At 41.6% G+C, this 20,179-nt stretch overlaps 1 protein-coding gene across 4 annotated transcripts in view; it reads left to right on the top strand.

Annotated features, from left to right (window-relative positions):
• Positions 1-20,179, top strand: part of LOC142391622 (receptor tyrosine-protein kinase erbB-4-like) — a 319,136-nt gene that overhangs the window by 35,384 nt on the left and 263,573 nt on the right. The window contains exon 1 of one of the 4 annotated variants that reach the window (XM_075477533.1): positions 14,109-14,215. The exons of the other annotated variants lie outside the window; for them this stretch is intronic. The gene's annotated coding sequence lies outside the window, so the exon portion shown is untranslated. Of the gene's footprint in view, positions 1-14,108; positions 14,216-20,179 lie in introns of those variants that run through there. 4 annotated transcript variants of the gene reach the window in all.

Here is a 20,179-nt window from a genome sequence, read left to right as displayed (position 1 = left end):
TCAATATTCATTTTACTTCCAATACATTTAATTAATCAAACAATTAGAATAGATGTTGGCCATTTAGCTGAGAGCTTCACATATGCCAACATATTTCCATCTATCCACCCATTAACTATACCCGCTTAATCCAATTTAGGGTCGTTGGGGGGCTGGAGCCTATCCCAGCTGTCATCGGGCAAGAGGCAGAGTACACCCTGGACAGGTTGCCAGTCCATCACAGGGCCACACTGAGACAAATGAGACACGCAACCATCCACGCCCACACTGACTTCTAGGGACAGATTTGATTCACCAATCCACCTAACATGCATGTTTTTTGGGGGGTGGGGGGTGGGACCCACGCATTCAAGGGGAAAACATGCAAACTCCACACAGAAAGAACTTGGAACCCTCTTGCTGTCAGGCGACGGTGCTAACCACCACACCAATGTGCAGCCCCAATGTATTTCCCAGCATTGGGGGGAAAAAAAAACACAAACAGGAAAAGAAAAGTGTGCTTTTGGCAGTAAACCAGCCATCTTATGCACGCAACAGACGCTGTCTGCACACTTTACTTCTGATTTCCCAAGTTCCTCCTTTTGCATTCATCAACGTTAACTGAATAATTTAGCGATTTAAAATACATATGTATATATATATATACATATATATTTTACAGTGGTGAATTGATTTAGAATCTTCCTTGTACGCATCCAGATACATCTAAGATTTGATTCCTTCCGCACATAATCCCCTCCTGCCTATGAGTGACCACCACGATCCTTTCTTCACCTACCTTTGCCCTGCAACGTAACATCGAGAGGTCAGAAATATGTCACATTTTCATCAGGGTTTCGCTGTATTCTCTGTCTTTATTTCTCCCATCACAGTGCGGTTGTTTGCTCTCCACACTGCACTGGATGAAACTTTCCCTTATCTATAGCCCCTTTCACACTGCGACCCGCTATCTTAGCGGGTCCAAATTGCACCTTCGACCCGCGTCGAGCAATGTGAACGCTTGGCGTGTCAGGGTGACCCGTGTCGCCTGAAGCCGAGTTCAGGGGGAGTTGCCTAGTGGCAGAGCGTCACACGAAACACAAAATGCTGGGCGTGTACAATGACGTAGGCACAAGCCATGCGTCGGAGGTAGGGTTAAATACACCTGTCTGCATCAAATTTTTCAAACAAACGATGGCGGGACACCTTGAGAACTCGTTTTTGCAATTATATATGCAGTTCATGGAGATGTTACTTTACGGTGCGTCTTGCTGCGTGGGAAACCGCGCTCTCCCATCTTTCTCGCCAGCCCTTCCAGCAGAGGTCCATCTTTCACCGTCCCCGAAATGTGGCGGAAAATAACGTCCTCTGCTCGGGGGCTGAGGAGCTCGCGGACCTCCTTGTCTCCCCAGTTGGCCATATTAAAAAAAATGTCTCCTTGATGTAGGCTAAAACAGAGTAAAACTTGTCCTCACCTGTCGCTGTTGTTCTGAATCAGCTGTCCATTCTGTCTTTTAAACTCCTCACGTCACGCCCACGTCCGACCCGCGTCGATTGTGTTCACATCGGGTCGAAAGGCGAGTCGAGTTGACGCGGCAGCCCGGGTCGGCAGTGTGAACACAACAGCGGACACGCTAAATTCGCGAATTAAACGCAGGTTATTCGGCAGTGTGAAAGGGGCTTATGTTTGCACATCATCCAGCAAACTTGACAGAAGCTCTTGAAACACTGCTTAAAATCAAATGTGCATCGAGCACTTTTCCGTGACACGGATTCCAGCAAAGAAACTGTATTTTTAATGTCGTGATGGTGGAAAGGGGCAACTTGCCTGTATTAACAGAAGAGTATGAAGAGGCTGCTAATGGAAAATAAACAGAATCAGGTACTTTGGCTGTATACACGGAATACTATTGTTTTTTTTTTCCCCAGAGGAGTATTTTGTGATATTTCTGTCAGATATTTATACAGATATGGCAAAAAACACTCGAAATCACACTCAAATCAAGGAGATTTTTTTGGTGAAATGTTGCTCTTTTCATCGACTTCTTCTAACGTGCAGATTAGAAATGTTCAGATGAAATGCTAATGGCAAATTTTTACAGCCGGTAGCTGCAATAAAGATTTTAACTTTGTAACACGATCTTCCCTTCCGGATAGAGTTTACCACTCATGGTATCGTGAAATGTGTGCTTATAAATAGAGATGGAAAGCAGGTGATTTTCCAAAGTGGCAAACGATACTCTGGCAGCTTTACAAAGGTGATTTCGGTTGACCGGGTATGCACATGCTCTGCCAAACTCCAGTTACACTGATGTAAGAAGTCCCCGTTTCTTGTGTTGCGTCAAACGGCGGCGTCTGCTTTTCAGTTTCCAAGACTGAACAGGTTTTCATGAATTGTCATGGATGGCACAGGAAGAACAGCTTGTGAGAATTAAAAACTGCGAAAGGATTGCTTTAGCTCCTCCGAGTTCGCTCACACTCCTCAGTGTAAATGTAGTGTTTGTAAAGGAGACTAAAAGGGCAGATATGTGGGAGACAGTGTGTAAAACGCCTTGAATTTCTAAGAATCTATCTGGAGGAAATGACAAGCATACCATTAGAGGAAAACAGGCAACCCTGAAGTTAAGATTTTGCATTGAGTTGGAAGTGTGCTTACATCAGCTGAGCCAAATGCTCTTGAAATTCAGCATACCGCTCAGTATTTTGACCCCCACACTCATGACCATTGCTTCTTTTCCTCAAACAAAAAAGCCAAGTGTTGGCAGGAGTAGTGGAGAGTTGCCCTCGTGTTCACCCTCTGTTGTATTTCAAACAGGGGGAGCAATTGAAATATATGTTAATCCTCAGCTCGTTGCTCTGTGCCACCCCACAGTGCAGCGCAGCATAACATTTCCATAGCGATGCAGGCATTTTTCAGGGATTAAGGAGGGGTTAGAATGTGGTCGGGGGAACCCCAGGCAGCTCTTCACACACATGCTGCATCAGCTGACAGTGGGCATGGTAAAGGGCATGTGTTTAACCATGATTGATATACTGTCAGTAATGTAGAAGACAGTGGAAATCCAGATTAGAGAAAATGACCCGTGGGAGCGGGATGAGAGATGGGTTGGGGAGATGGAGAGAACACTAGAAAGAGAGCCAGGATGAACCTTGCTCACTGTGAATGTCTGATAACTCCCTTTCTCGCTGCGACACATTTCACTTTGAAGCCCAGTCTGGTGCTGGACCAGTCCAGGAAATAATATAGACCCTAGGGTTTTATTATAAGAGCCCCGCTTCCTCCTTTTTAATCTGCACCTCTTGTTTTATAAAGAAGGCTTAGTTTCAGTTTGACACTGCAGTGGCAAAAGCAAAGAAACCATCTTTTTAAAGTCCTAACAGCAACAGCTGCGTGTGAAATTAGAGTGACGTAAGCCAGTTGTGCTTCTGTTCTGCTGTCATGGCAGGGATTTATCTTCATTTGAACAGTTTGGCGGTGTGTCAAAGGATCTCAGACCGTGGCGTTGTCACTGGTACTTAGAGGGTAAAGAACAACAAAAAAAAAAAGCTTTTATCTTTAGAATAAACAAATACAGATATATGACACAGACACGACAGTGTATTGTTAGGAGCGGAGCTGGAACATTGCAGTTGTCATCTTCCTGCTCCTCCACACTAAGGCACAGTCTGAAACTGTTCGACTGTATTTGAGTAATTACATTTTCACTTTTGACTGAATTATGAGAGAATGTGGTGGGAACTTGGGCTGATTACCATAATGGGATTGATATTGATTGGGATGTCTCTCTTAAATCCATTCCCTTTCCGTGAGCAATACCTGTGGGAACCGGGAGGTTTTAACGTGTGTTTGTGTGTTCAAAAGGAGGTCTGTGCTTAATCACAGATGCGTTCTCCAAACCTCATTAACTCTGCCATGACAATGTTTTAACTATAATCGCAGCCTGATCTGAAAGTGTTGGATTTTCTGCTAACGTTTGAGCTACGTTTGCTGGGTTTCCATTACAGTTTTTCAAGGACATGTAGAAGATGTGAAAAAAAAAAAAAAAAAAAATATATATATATATATACATATATATATATATATATATATATATATATATATATATATACATATATATATATATATATATATATACATATATATATATATATATATATATATATATATATATATATATATAACTTCTACAAATGTGAAAAGTAGTGTATATGCTTGTTTGAGGTGAATGTTGCTTGTTTCAAAAAAACAATTTGATGTGCTTTCGGAGGAATGGTTTCAAATTTACGAAATACATAGACATGACTCACCAGCTGTTATTGGTCTGAGCTGACAAACAATAATGCACTCTGGCTACTGACTGCCTTCCTGCCAGATATGTGACATAATATCCTTGATATTCCCAGAAATAAAAGAAATTCCTCGAGAAGAGATCCCTCCATTTTCCTCCGGTGACTCTATGCAACCCAGTTGATTTGCTTATAACCAGTTGATGGAATCATGTCTTTTTTTCTTTTTTTTTTTCAAAAGTTTACTTGAGATTATTCTTCTTTCTTTTAATTAACAAACATAACTGCAAATGCGCCAGAGTTAGCGCAAAGGCTATGTCTGATGTTACAGAGTCACCTTAAATAAAAGGTTGCAACAGCATTCGATAAAACATTACTATCCACAGAATACAGAATAAAAAAAGAGAAGTAAAGTCATTCAAATACAGGTCAAACATTTTAAAGAGACAGCGACAAGTGCCTGCGGGTGACAGCACTCAGTGTTGACAAAATTGAGTACTATTTGGGTTTTAATTCAACTTAAAAAGATTAATTTAGATTGAATTTAACTGAAACTTTAACAGAAAAAAAGATTACGTAGAAACCTATCGACGTCCATCGCCTTGCACTCGTCAGAGCTTCAAATGCAGGACTTGACAACACAACTGATGTCCAAGATTGAAGCTCCCGTGCTTTGCACTAGAATTCCATCTAACGAAAGAAAATACACCATAGATTCCGCTTTTCTGGCAGCACACTTCAAACAAACTTCGCCAGCACCATAAAGATGGTCATATGAAATAAAAGAATCACCTCAACACTACTTTTCGCAATTTTTTGTGTAAAGTCAAACACTATATGTTGAAAGATTCACATTATCGTCCAATAATGAAACGTTATCAGAATTACAGCGTTTGCATGAGTTTGTTTGTCTAGTTAAAAGAGGAGAAAAAGTACCCAGGCAGCCCATCCACTGCATCTCTAAGCTCGGCCCCGACAGAGGGTAATGGCCTTTCTTTAATTCTCTTAAAGAAGAGGGGTGCAAAAGGTTCAAATGCACAGAGATGAGAGGGAAGAACAGACAAAGGATGATGAGGCCCCATTCCATGCCCCATTGAGTCCTCATTCACAACGGCCAGCACTTCATTATAAAACAGAGGCATGCTCTGAGGAAACAAACAAAAAAATAAAAGGCCTTCTTGTTGTTCATATTCCATCATGACACAGAATCCATTGAATTTGTTTTACCCATGGTGCATCCGAGCGTACCTTTGCAAATTTGTAATTTATGATAATTGTTCTCTCCAAATGTGTACATACATTATGACGATTATTTTCCGGGGGAAGCACACACTCGTCGATGTGACATTTCATTAGATGAGGACTGAAGAATTGTTCAAGCACAAACGCTCGCGCCGCCGCCAAAGTGAGCCAGGGCGGAATATGGTGTCAAAACACTTGTCCTTTCACACATGGATGCGTGCGGATCAGATTCACATGCAAGCCCCAGTGATTTCAAATAACTCAACAGAAACTTGCACAATTTCTTCTTTCAAATTGAACCTCAAATCATCAGGTCAAATTTCATCAAACGGGATTTTGTCCTTCACATTTGCATGTGTTTAAAGGGATAGTTCGCCTCTTTTGACATGAAGCTGTATGACATCCCATATTAGCAATATCATTTATGAAGGCGTAATTTATGAAGTTGGCTGGGGTCCCGAAAATAAAGCGTCCTGCTTCTCAAAACAATATGCGTTCAAAAGAGTAATACATTCGCATCACAAAATCGTCCCTCCAGAAAAAGTCAGAGCTCACAATCGCTTGGCTCTATTTTCTCTCCCTGCGTATCACTACGGGCTGTGTAAACTGTGCAGACCGAAGTGCAGACCGAGCAGGAAACACCGTAACAGGTGCGGCTATCGCTAGGTGGCTGATATTGTTTTGAGAAGCAAGACGCTTTATTTTCGGGACCCCAGCCAACTAGCCGGACTACCTTCGTCAACGCCAAAACTCAGCTGGAACTCGGCTCACAGGACGCAGCAGGGGGTAAGTCAATGTTCATAAATGATATTGCTAATATGGGATGTCATACAGCTTCATGTCAAAAGAGGCGAACTATCCCTTTAACATTTGCCGCATTGAGACTGAAGAGCATTATCCGGCACCAACACAATAAAGGCCCTTTATGTGGTGTGAGAACTCATAACTGTAAAATGCTCGTGAAGAAATGGAGAATGTGTTTGTGAAGAAATGAAGAAGGCAACAAAAGACCTTGAAAAGGCAGGCTTTACAGTGAACAATATGTTGCTCAGAAACTTTCATTCAGCCGCTTGTTTAGACTATCTTCAAAACACAACTGAAGTTTTTCTGTATTCAGATATCAAGTGCTGAAAAGATAATTAATCCCTTGTGTCCTGTCCTATCGGCCTTACCGTGACAAATTACGCATCAAGAGCCTCTGTGATTGGTGGTTCATCTATAATCATTTAGAAGCAGTGACTAATGCTGCATTCGGAAATGCAAACAAAGAAGATCTAAAAGAAATCTTGTAAGGACAGACCTTAAAAGTTCCAACTTGATGAATTAGGAAAGCTTTTCCCATCTTAAGACATTCTAACAGCAGTGCTGTTTTTACAATGTTGGTTTACGACTGGATTTACATATAGCACATGCTGCCAAAATAAAGTGTCTCTTGTTTTTGTCTTTCTACAGGAACAAAACATTAGCCAACATTTTGTTTGCACATTTTATCTTCTGTGCCTTTACGTTAATGACAATCTCTGTTTTCAGGCATCGGTTTGTAGAAAGCATTGAACATGTGAAGAGCAAAAAAATAGCAGAACACCAACCTCTCACTTCAAATCCTGCGTTGTGTAGCTGAAAGCACAAAATCAAATATTCAATTCTCAGAGGATCTGCTTTCAGTCCAGTGAGAAGATGGTCCAAAGATGGTTGCCATATCTGCACAAAGTAATACATTAGTTAGCTTGTTTGTGAACTTTGTAGAAAGTCCTCTTACTTGGAGAAGAGTCTTTGTCATAACAATGAATACTGATCTCATGTTTATAACAGTAGAGGGATTCAAAGTCTATATCACAGTTTCCAGTAAATGGCTAGCAGAGTGCGTCTTCAGATGTACGTGTTTCCTGTTTATAATAAAAATAGAAATAGAAAAATTAGGGCTGGGCAACAATTAAAATTTTTTAATCTAATTAATCACAAGATTTCCCTGATTAATCAAGATTAATCGCATTTGTACGCAAATTCTAAAGTAGTGTATAGCTTTTAGCATTTAGTTTTATTCTAAATGTACTGCCATATGAATGAAAGTGCCATAACATTTGTTGTGCAAACACACTTTTAACATCAGCATTTTTATGTCGTTTTTATGTAGAAGCCTCGCTCCACTGTCTGTTTCGTTGAATGACTTGCTGCTATCAGTTGTGTGTTTTGCCTTTAAGTGATATTTTACTACGGTGATAAGATAATTCAACTCGGCAGTGTTTACAGATGACTTTGGTTCTGTCAACTCCACCGTCTGGAAGAACTTTAAAATGAAAATGGCCGAGAAAATGTTCCGTACCCTTCTCCATGTTTGGTGGATCCGCCAATTACTTTCTTTTCCGGTTCCTCAGCAGACAGCAACAGACTTTTACAAAATAAAAGCCTGTGAGCAACAGACTTTTACAACAATAAATAAATAATAAAACAGGGGTGGTCCGTGGCATAGTGGGTTGAGCAGGCGCCCCATGTACAGAGGCTATAGTCCTCGCTGTAGCTGGCCCCGGTTCAAGTCCCGTATCAGATGGCCCTGTGCTGCACGTTGTTCCCCCTCTCTCTGCCCCCTGCTTCCTGTCTCTGAACTTTCCTATCCATTAAAGGCACAGAAGCCCAAAAAATAAATAAATAAAATGAAAAAAAACTGCGTTAATGCACGATAAAAATATTTATCAGTGTTAAATAATTAGCGAGTTAACGCAATAATAATGAGTTAACTCGCCCAGCCCTAAGAAAAATACTTTATTCATCCCTCAGTGTGGGAAATTCAAAATTACTCAAGTAGCTCAATTTACAATTTTTTTTTTACAATGATTGTGTATTAGAACAACAACAACAATAATAATAATAATAATAATGAATAAATAAATAAATAAATAAATAAATTTGAAAAAACATGTCAGCAGTCACTGTTAAAAAGCCTTATGGCTGTGGAGACAAAGGACCTCCTGAACCTCTCAGGCCAGGATAGACAAGTATATAATAATTAGAATAGCGTAGAGGAAAAAAAAAAAGAAGAAAGCTGGGCAGGACAACCCACCCCAAAAAGTTATGTGCGTTAATAGGATAACTCCATTAGCCTGAGCAGAAAGCAGTCACAATGAAATTCGAAAATCAGGTTCATTAGTTAAACAATTAGTAACTGACTCTGAATGCAGGGTTACTGACATTTGTTATATTGTTATATGGGGGTCACTGATTTGTGTACATGCTATATTGTAGGAGTACTGCTAGCACCGAGGCTGTTTTTTGTTTAATGCAGAAGATATTCGGCTACGGAGTTTTTGTAACATGTTAACAGGTTCAAAGATTAGTTACATGTTTTATTGTTTATATGTACAGCACTGATGCTATCTATGCTTCAGTAACATTATGACATGGATACCTTATTTTTTTTGGAAGTTCTATCATTGGTTTACTTTACCAAATAAGCCAAATACGACAAGGGTCAGATTATGTAGGAAGTCAGGTTTCAACACAGTTTGTGTGTGAAATGACTTGCTAAGCCGATAGCCAAGAAAAAAAAGAAAGGAAAAAGAAATGATGACTAATTAAGGAACTGTTTATCTCGGGGTGCACAACAAGACCATCGTGGCTCAGGGTTATTTACAGCCATTATAGGGTGATGCTGAGGCAGAATAATGTCTTTGCTTCCCTGAATGCATCTTTAGACCGATCGTTCTGTCAGATGCTTGCATTTAGCTTCCCACAATAGTTTGACACCAAAGGAGAGATTAAGTTGAGTCTTCAGTAAGGTTTCTTGCTTATTATCACACCAAACAGGCTTTTCTGTTGATTAAAGATTTTGACTCTTGGCAGCCAGCACTCGCTCCCTTTCACATTTGAAGCAATTGCCCATAAAGAATGAGTACCTCTGCTCTCCCATGATGTAAAATGTGTTTTTTTTTGTCTGTTGATTAATTGGGGCTTACTGGACAAAACGCTGTTAATGTCTTCTGTCTTGATGCACACCTTAGTTAAATCAAAGACCACAAATGTATTTCTTTTCCCCATAAAGAATAGAATTGTGCAAATAAATGTTGAGGCATCATATTTAGCCTTGAATATGTATGATTTTGACTGAATTTGTTATCTTTCTTCGTCATACTTTGGTCTGATTAAGAATGGATAAAAGCTCTCTTTGTTGAGTTTAAAGCTCATAGTGTAGTCATGAAGAAACTTAAGTTCTATTCTTGTTTTTTCAATACGTAATATTACTTAGGCTACTTTTATTTCTGTCATTCTCAAGAAATACTGCACAATCTGTACCGGAATCAGTACAAGTGAGCCAAAGCACTTAACTGTTCAAACAAGTGCTGTAATGTGACTTTCTGGTCCACAGTAATCATTTCCACCTTTGTGATGGTGGATTAGCTTCTTTTCAGGGTTGAACTCACATCACACTTCGCATGTAGGCATGTCCTGTAAATTAGTCTTCCTTGAGAACAAATTCACCTGCCAGCAGCCAGAATAATGTGCCTTCTCAATGGGAGTTCTCTGTCCCGGTTCTCCTTTTTAAGGCACGTTTGTTTTCCTCTCTTTTGTAGAGGGGTCATAACCGCAGAGCATGGTGAGTTCTTTTCGTCAGAGTTTCTATCCCCACTGTCTCCATCCTCCGCATATTGATCGCTTGCCGACCTTTCACCCTTGCTGTAAGTAATGGAATTGCCTGTCACGGACACAGGACCTGGTCAAGGTCTAGTAAATGTTCGACACATGTTTGCAGGAACCTGACGATCGATGCCTCGCCTGCTCCCATGTCACAGAGAATAGAGCCTTCCGCCTGGCTTTTTTTGTTCTGTCAGGACTTTATCTTAATTTCTTAAAAGTCCTTGAAATTCAACTGTAACCTGACGGTTTGGGAGGTAGACCTTGAACTGTATTCCATGGGGGTCCCTTTCTACTTGGAGCTCGAGCTTATACAATTCATATCTTGTTTTGGCAAAGTTGAAAAGTTATTAAAAACTTTTTAAGCAGTAGACACCTGCTCACATATTGATTGTTGGCATGAAAGGAAGAGGACATCTTAAGAGTTTTGACTCATCTTAGAAATCTTCTGTTAAAAGGATATTAGCGACTCGTGTGCTTTTGAGGTTAAGGCGGATAATATTTGCTGTTAAGTTTGTATCTCCCACAAAGTCGGACTCTCAGAGTGGTAAAGAGTTCCGACATCTGCTGACACCGACTGAGAGGAAATGCTGTGGGTAGACTCTGGAGACTTACTGCACCAAGAGATGACATGCCACTCAAGAGTGTATTAGATTTCAATCTGACAGATAGGAATGGTGTGGCGAGGTGCCGTCTGGTGATGGGAAAGATTGTGGGAAAGAAAATAGGGTAGCGTGGATTACAGAAAGGTGCGAGGTGGGGAGGGCTGTGACTGCCTTCACGGGAATGTTTTGTGGTGGTTTCCACAGTGATGTTGCATGTGTGCGACAACAACAGGATTACTGATATTTTTAGATGACTCTAGTTGGGTGATGTGTTGGAAAGATCACCCTGAGCTTGTACACTGTAAAAAATGTTGTTTACCCTCCGTTTCCAGAGAGTCCTTCAATTCATGAAGGTTATGCAGGAAATCCACTAAGACCTTTTATAACATGTGGGTATTGCAGTTCCCCATATTTAAAGGGCACCTTTTCTTTTTTTTTTAAGTGTTTCGAAAGTTAATGCAGTCTGCAAATCTAAGCGCATGCTGCTGCACATTATCAAGCTAACGTTACATTGGTCATACATTGAGTTCTCAACAGAAGTATATCCATTTTAATAGTCTTTTCACACAGACGAAAGGCCATGTTGCTTCCAGAAAAGGGAGTAAGAGTATTGTTTAAAGGGCAACAAAGGAGATGAGAGGGGAAGAATCAGCGGTTGTAAAAATGTGTTTTCTCAAACCTCTCACCAAACGCATTTTAAAGAGGGTGGATCGTTCCTTATCATGAAATGCAAAAACGGGGTAACAGCCCAGAAATTGGCCTCATCAAAGAAGAAAGAAAACACGAAGAGGTGAAGTGATTTTGGGATTGTCAAACGCAGAAAGGAAGAACCAAAATCAGTGCAGTTTTTCTTTCCCAGATTGAACTTGCTGATGAAGCAGGCCTTCTTAGTGATGCTGCACTTGCTTGAGCTCTCCTTGACACGTAATCAGTCCACTAAAAAGAGCCATGTCTTGCTAGATATTGGGTGGATGGCAGCTGGGATGAGGTCAGCGATTGTTACTTTAAGTACATCTGAATCTGAAATTCAATGGACAGCAAATAAAGAGTCATATCTTCCTTCTGCAAAGTCCTACTTGTGTCACACAGAGTGGACCACCTGCATCTAAATCTGGGCAAAAACGACATTATGCGACCGACCAACCTTCTCCAGAAACTTAATTTTTTTTTCTCAGCTGAGCATGGTGCTGATAAGGTCCGCCATCTTGTCTGCAGCTAAATCCCCCCTCAGTTTTTGTGAAACCTTAATATTTAAAAAGAAAGTAACGTATGCTTGTCCTTGTTCTACATCCTTAACTGTATGTTAGCATTTAGTCTTGATGGACCAAAACCATTCTTCGAAAGCCATGAATATCAACGCAGTGGATTTTAACAGGTTGGCAGCATATCTTGAGAAGCAGATGGTGGCAATAGAGAAGTTTGGGTGTCACAAAACTTATGAGCTCCCCTTCGAAGGACCTTTGATCAGTGATATATTTTCTATAAGAACTTTCTACTCTAAGCATCCACGGATGACTTATTGAAATGTGTTTTTTGCAGCGTTGGGTTTCATGTGACTCAGTGACCTAAACCCTCACTCACTCAACATACATGGAAAAATATCCACTGGCATACACACATTGACTAATGCCAGGAATCTGGATTCCCCTTTGGAATAGCTGAACGTCGTGTGCTTTGCTGATGACACACACTGGGAGAAAGCACCCAGAATAGCAGCCTTGCCACATCCATTGCATTCCATCACCCAGCTGGCTGCCCTGTGGACACGCATACTGCTGCCGTCTCGCATACAGTTACAGTAGACGTCTCACTGACGTATTTTTAGGCACACATAAATGATCACTTTCCTCTGCCAAAAATATACTAATACCTCTTCTCCTCACTCCAAACTTGAGACTTTTGGGTGTGTGTAGTGTTCACTGCTTGCCCCATCAAGGAACAATACAGGTTCGGCCTCAGAAACCCTGTAGCTTGTCCCTCAGCTGTTTGGAGCTGGTAGTAGACAGCCGAAACACTGGAATAGTTGCGCCAATTGCAGCATGGATCAGATATCAATTTGTCAACATAGCTGGTCGGTTGGCTGGTTTGTTTGCTGGCTGGTACAGAGCCTGGAGGCAGAGGTGAGTCAGCAGCTCAGACAGCCAAGAGGAGAGAGCGAGCCAAACGACCGGCCCGTTGTAGTGAGACCGAGACTGTCACAATTCTCACTTTGGGATAAAAGTTTGGAAAGCTTAAAAAATATCGACCCTGAAAAAATGACACAAAAACCCATTCTTCTGTGGATATACAACACACTTTAGCCAAATTGCCAACTTTCTCCCTACTGTCTTCCATCAATTTTTTATACCCCCCTTAATCCAACTCAGGGGGGGAGCCTATCCCAGCTGTCATTGGGCGAGAGGCAAGGTACAATCTGACAATTGAGATTCATCAATTAACCTAGCATGCATGTTTTCGAGCGGTGGGTGGAAGCCGGTACGCGGGAATAACCGACGCATTCACAGGGAGAACATGAAAACTCCACACTCCCAGCCGGGATTCGAACCAGATTTCAGTGCCACTGGTGCAGTGCAATGTAGGCAAAAGATTCCAGGAATTTAAAACAAAACCATCTACCTCTATCCTCCTTGTTTCAAGCATTTATTCTCACTTATTCTCACTGATCTTGAGAATTTGAGCGGGATGGCATCTTCAGTCCACCACATCTTCAGTATAGATAGTATAGTAATTGGCCATTGTTGATCCTGATATGTTAAAGCTTTTCTGTTGCGTCGATTTAGAAATACATTGTCCCAAACTCTGATGCCGTGGAGTGTTCTGTTGCTAGGACACTGACTTATGTGAACAACTTCCCCCGATGCTTTTCACAGATGTCACCGTCTCTGGACTCTGGCCATATCCCCCCTGTTTCGGACAATCTTAAAGGCCTTATATTCCCATTGCGTGGCAGATAGCTGAATTAAAATCTATTATGAAATTTGACAGAGCCATTAAGAAGACGGATGGTCCGAGTCCTCCGTGTGTTTGGCCTGCTCTTTGTCTACCTCAGGGGCCTTGTCCTGGACAAAAGCTTGCCCCCTGGCAGCCCCTGTTGGGCATGGGACCGTGACCTGGGGCAGTCAGTATATAATGCGTGTGTGTAAGCATTCAAACATCTGTTTGTGAAGTGAATGGGGTTTGTGGCTTTACAGATCTGTGTTGGTGGTGGTGTTCCAGGGTATGGCCCATTAAGGTCAGGGCAGTGGAAAGCTGTGTTTGGCTGTGAGTCTGTAACGGTAGTATAGGTGACTACTCCAACCATCACAAGTCAACACTCAAACGCACACCCACCACCACGCAGGGCTCTCTTGGGTTCATGTTTGAGGACAAGAGGTGAGGGACAAAAGGGGGGTGGAGGAATGATGGATGACAGCAGGGAACATGGAGGCAGGAGTGCTCACAGCTCAGTGGGAGGAATTTATAGATCGAACAGAACAGTAAGTACTTGTCTGTGTCATCGCCTGGAGCGCGTGTGCTCGCACTTTTGCATGTGGTTACTTTCCCGCTGTCTTCGGAATATGTCTCGTCGCTATGGATATGCATGAATGTTTTGTCTGCAAGCACTCAGTTTTTCAATGGAATGCAAAGTTGTTTGTTTTCGTCTCCTTTGTCTCTTATGGTATATGAGAAAAAGTCCCTTTTTTGTGCTCTGGGGCCTATTCGTAGCTGCTTGTTCTTGCTCTCGGACTCAGGTGTGTTTGAGGAAACACGGTACCATTCAAGGTTTCCTCATTCATTCAGCCATTGTTGTGGTTTTGAAAACATTTTTCCTTTTGATTACTTGGCAGCACATCGTTGACCCTGGGTAGACGTTGCCGCTTGGAGAAAAGCGAGAAGTAGGAGAAGAATTAGAACACTGCCGTGTTGTTGTTGGAATATGAATTAAAAGACTTCTCATGAAGCAAACCAGATTATATCCATATGATTTTTTAATCCTGAGGCCCCTGGAGGTAACGTTGGAAAATCTCCCTAAAAGTAAATTAATATACTACCTAAGGGTAAGACAACGAAAAAAAAAAGTTGCAGAAAGAGCTCTTTCCTTTCTCTGGGGCCAAAGGATTTCAGGAGCTCATGCGTGGTGGTCATCTATCACCCCTATTGACCAATTACTCCGCCAAGCCAGCCAGGTCTAATGAGCTGCAAAGAAAAAACAAAACAATGGAATAACAGTCAATATTGGATAAATAAATAATGAATCGCTGTCTGAGATTTTTATTTGCTGGCTTGCAGTTGGCTGGGGTTGAAAGGAATGGAGCTAAGGAAAGGAGGTAAGACTGTGGTTTTTCAATTATCTGATTTTTATGAACTCTGTTGTGGTCTGTGGCCACTCCCGGACTGGGATGGATTATCCTCATTGTTTAATATATTTGAAAGGAGCTTTCTCAGCTTGTCTTTGTTTTGAGTCTTTGCCCTCAGGTGAAACAGACTTTCACAACTGTCTGTGTAACTCTCTTTTCACTTGGGTTTCAGCCATCATCAGCTCAGAGTATAAGAAGCATTTAGAATAATGGACCTAAGTAGGAAAATGTGTGACTATAATGCAAAATATTTCATGATTAGGACTTGCCTTGTAGGCGGTAGGAAAATTTGTGACAGAATAAATCTATCAACATGCGGAATGACCCCTGTAAGTAAAACTAATAGAGCCCAACTGACGCTGGTTTTCTAGGGGCAATTCTTTGAATTAATAACTAAGATATCGACGCACCAGCCAATGCTTTATATATACTCTTTATATCGTATATATATACTCTTGTATATCACTTTATATCGTTGAGATGTGGTTAAAACTTGCCAGTCAAACTCAAAAACTTTAGGATTCTTTCTCAATCCAAAGTGTGACAACAATCATGTATGATATATCGTGCGGTCGCATGCAGATGGCTGAAAGCCTTTGAGCTTTTTTGACTTAAAACCATTAGGTTTGTTTTTTGTTTATTTTTGGATGATTTAACTTTTTAACTGTTGTTAAATAACAAACAAATGAATGATTCAAATGAACCAATAAGTGAGTAATCGATACTTGAAATGATCGTGATCACGGTTGCACAATTGATATCGTCATTTCGTTTACTTGTTTGAAAGCAATTAGGTTACAGTGACAAAAATCCGATTTCCACATTGTTTTCCACTGATTTATAAGCGTTCCCTTCCATTTAGTTATTTACAGTTATTGTCATAGAAAACATACCAGATGAACAAAAATCTCTATAGTTCTCCTTTATTCTTATTGTATTAATTTCCAATACATGGATGTTATGAGGAGGCTTATAATAATGAAATAAAACTGAGCAGAGGCAATCAAATTGTTGCTCACAGTTATTTATATAACAAATAATTGTTTACTTAAATTTCAATAATCAGTGTAATAATAAGTGTTAAGTTTTAGCGCCAAATATCTGTTTTCTGGATATTTGCCGGCTTCACAGGACGCCAACTGATAATGGTCCAAAATGTTACTTGTAAACTTTGCTGATGAAGTCACGACTAATAACTGTTTTCAGCTAATTATTTCCGCAGTAATTTTGTCAATAATTGTTAAAGGGGAACTCCGGGGCATTTGAAGCGTGTTTCCATTGCTAGAGGTTGTCAAATAGTGATAGTAGGACACAGAGAGGTGCGTATCTGTGCTCCCTGTGTGAAGATCGCTCTGTCCGCACAGCATGTCATGCGAGGCTAATACGTGGTGGCTAAGGGGCAAGCGCTAACCCTTCCACGTAAAACAACAACTTGCACACTGCAGAAACGTCACACCACTTTATAACCCATCCGACAATAAAGTCACAAGCCTTACCATCAAAACCATATGCATGGTTCTCACATTACTGGCATGGGGACGTTACAAAACAACTTTATAAACAGCATGTAACTCACCGGCTGGTTGTAGGCTCGCGCATGTGAAAGCCCAAAAGAGTCGATGGAGAATAATCCCATATACAAAACAATTATATTCTCTAGAAAAACTGCGTTCAAGTATTTAAAACATTACAACAATACATGCCCAGTAATATTCTTGTAATGTTTTAAATACTTGAACGCAGTTTTTCTAGAGAATATAATTGTTTTGTATATGGGATTATTCTCCATCGACTCTTCTGGGCTTTCACATGCGCGAGCCTACAACCAGCCGGTGAGTTACATGCTGTTTATAAAGTTGTTTTGTAACGTCCCCATGCCAGTAATGTGAGAACCATGCATATGGTTTTGATGGTAAGGCTTGTGACTTTATTGTCGGATGGTTTATAAAGTGGTGTGACGTTTCTGCAGTGTGCAAGTTGTTGTTTTACGTGGAAGGGTTAGCGCTTGCCCCTTAGCCTCCACGTATTAGCCTCGCATGACATGCTGTGCGGACAGAGCGATCTTCACACAGGGAGCACAGATACGCACCTCTCTGTGTCCTACTATCACTATTTGACAACCCCTAGCAATGGAAACACGCTTCAAATGCCCCGGAGTTCCCCTTTAAGAATATCTGTTAACATTTCCCAAATCCCTAAGCGGTCTCATTTTGTCCAGATAACAGACCCCAAATTCTCCAACTATGTATTGAATTTGGAAAACAAAACAGCTTAAAATGTTCCTGACATTAGTCCTCACACCCGCTATCTATAGCCCCTTTCACACTGCGACCCGCTACCTTAGCGGGTCCAAATTGCACCTTCGACCCGCGTCGAGCAATGTGAACGCTTGGCGTGTCAGGGTGACCCGTGTCGCCTGAAGCCGAGTTCAGGGGGCGTTGCCTAGTGGCAGAGCGTCACACGGAACACATAAAATGCTGGGCGTGTACAATGACGTAGGCACAAGCCATGCGTCGGAGGTAGGGTGAAATACACCTGTCTGCATCAAATTTTTCAAACAAACGATGGCGGGACACCTTGAGAACTCATTTTTGCAATGCAGTTCATGGAGATGTTACTTTACGGTGCGTCTTGCTGCGTGGGAAACCGCGCTCTCCCATCTTTCTCGCCAGCCCTTCCAGCAGAGGTCCATCCTTCACCGTCCCCGACATGTGGCGGTAAATAACGTCCTCTGCTCGGGGGCTGAGGAGCTCGCGGACCTCCTTGTCTCACCAGTTGGCCATATTAAAAAATGTCTCCAACTTGATGTAGGCTAAAACAGAGTAAAACTTGTCCTCACCTGTCGCTGTTGTTCTGAATCAGCTGTCCATTCTGTCTTTTAAACTCCTCACGCCACGCCCACGTCCGACCCGCGTCGATTGCGTTCACATCAAACTCGGCTCGGCAAAAAGACTAGGGTCCGACGCGGGTCGAATGGCGAGTCGAGTTGATGCGGCAGCCCGGGTCGGCAGTGTGAACGCAACAGCGGACACGCTAAATTCGTGGATTAAACGCGGGTTATTCGGCAGTGTGAAAGGGGCTAATATCAGCCGAGTGTTTTCTTGCCAAATTTCCTGATGGTCCTGAAGTCCAAATATTTTGTTAATCATTTCTTGTATTTCTTCACTGGTTGTTACAAATGTTGCACTGAGCTTCTACGGTACTGTGTTCACTGTGAAACCCGAGGTAAAATATGGATCTGACTCAAATATAAGAGTGTGTATCCCATTAGCATTGTTTGACTTTTGCTATCTCGCCACATTTTCTCTGCGGCTTGCTGACATTTCGGCATACCCGCGCGAGCATGAGAGAGGGGAACAAAATTCTAAGATGCCGAAGCAAAAACTGCACAACAGAGAATAGCACCTTAAATGTCTCCCCAGATTAATTTTATGTCTCAGTTTCATGCTGATAATTCAGGGAGAAGCGGTAACTGCTTGAGCTCCGGTTCAGTATGTACATTTAATTTCCTATTTTATTTCGTCTTCCAGCACTCATCATCCTCAGAACATTGTGTAATGCTACTTAATGGACTCTCCGTGGAATACAAAGGCAATCATAGGTGTCAGCTTATCAAGTTGGCTCTCTCTACTAATTGCTTTTGTATCTCCTTAAATTTGCTTCATAAAAGATGATTGCAAAACGCTTGGGAAGGAATTGACCCCCCCATTTTTCAGGTTTTTGATACTTATTAATGCTGGAAAAAAAAAAGAGCTTCATAGTGTAATAACAGCGGGAGGATTGTGTCTTTATTAGGCCAACCTTGAGGGACGAGTGAGTTCCGATCTGTTCTTTGACGTCACTTATCGGGTCAAAGTGGGAGTGCTTTTTTCACAGCGGCTGCAGACATACCTGATAAAAATAACTCGTGCAATACACGAGTTGTCTCCATTTAAGGTGGTTTGCTTGAAAACTGAGGGGAGAAAAGAGGAGACAGATTATCATCCAAAGCGGTGTGACCTCTGGCGGTGTGCCTCTTACTATCTAACTGCCTATAACTTTATTTGGCTGTCAACTTGAAAAGAGTCTTGCTGGGCTGGCGGCTGCGACCGCGGACACACACACACATACACACACACGCACATGGGCGCTCACACACAGAGACATTCTCCCATATGGCATCATTTAAAACTCCTGGCAACTAATGTTTGTGTTTATCACGACAACAAAGTCCACTCTTGGACCACTGTGGAGAGTTGCTAAAAAGGTTTCTGTTCAAATTAGCAAACATGCTAGCAATTCATTCCATGGCTATTATTACGGTGATAGGGGGTCACTTGAAGTCACTGGGCACTGGCTTATATTTAGCTCACATTGTGAACACTTGTCCAAAGGCTTGATAGTGGACCAACCGTAGCTTCCATCTGATATTTGCATAGTGTTAGGTGCTTCAAGTTAATCCTATGATAGGGAATCGTCGCACCTATTATGAACTAGTAAGTGGATTACTCTTGTAAAAAGCCTGTAAAGAGCCAGGCTGCCTTCAGAGGGCATAGCATTATCCTTGATCTCTGCCATTAAAAATGTGATATTGTGCGCCACATATTCTCCAAAGGTGGAAGAAAAATCATGACCTAAAGTTCAATTATTTATCTCGGCAAATTCATCATTCAACTTTGCTAAGATATAGGACTGCTTCTCAGAAGCGTAATCATCTTGTCAGACTATGCCAGAAAACTCAATTTACCTAATACTGAATTTGTATTAGTTTGCTGCTGTGAGTCATCATGGAAGAGGAATTGTCATTTGTTTTTTAATTTTGGAACAAAATGATTGCACGTGTACTTGAAAAATCTGCCTTATTTGAGTTCTTACTACGTTTTCATGGCCTGACTCAGGCCCCTTTGTTACCTGACCTCAGCTGCATGGCCCTTTTTTTTGACTTCTTTGCAAAAGCTTTCATTCAACGAGTTTTTTTTGACTGCAGAACATGCTTTGCGTGTGTGTTTTTGTGTGCGATTCTAGGTTGGTGTGGAGTTGAAGAGGGCAGTCATTCGGGAGGTAATGTTAACGGTGCTGGTAATGGCTGTGAGCAGAAATAGTGGGGCTGCTTTGATCTCTGGG

Source organism: Odontesthes bonariensis, chromosome 11, assembly GCF_027942865.1.
Source record: "Odontesthes bonariensis isolate fOdoBon6 chromosome 11, fOdoBon6.hap1, whole genome shotgun sequence".
In the NCBI taxonomy this organism is placed as follows: domain Eukaryota; kingdom Metazoa; phylum Chordata; class Actinopteri; order Atheriniformes; family Atherinopsidae; genus Odontesthes; species Odontesthes bonariensis.
The sequence above is the reverse complement of the archived record's forward strand: the minus strand, read 5'-3'. Positions and strand labels throughout refer to the sequence as shown.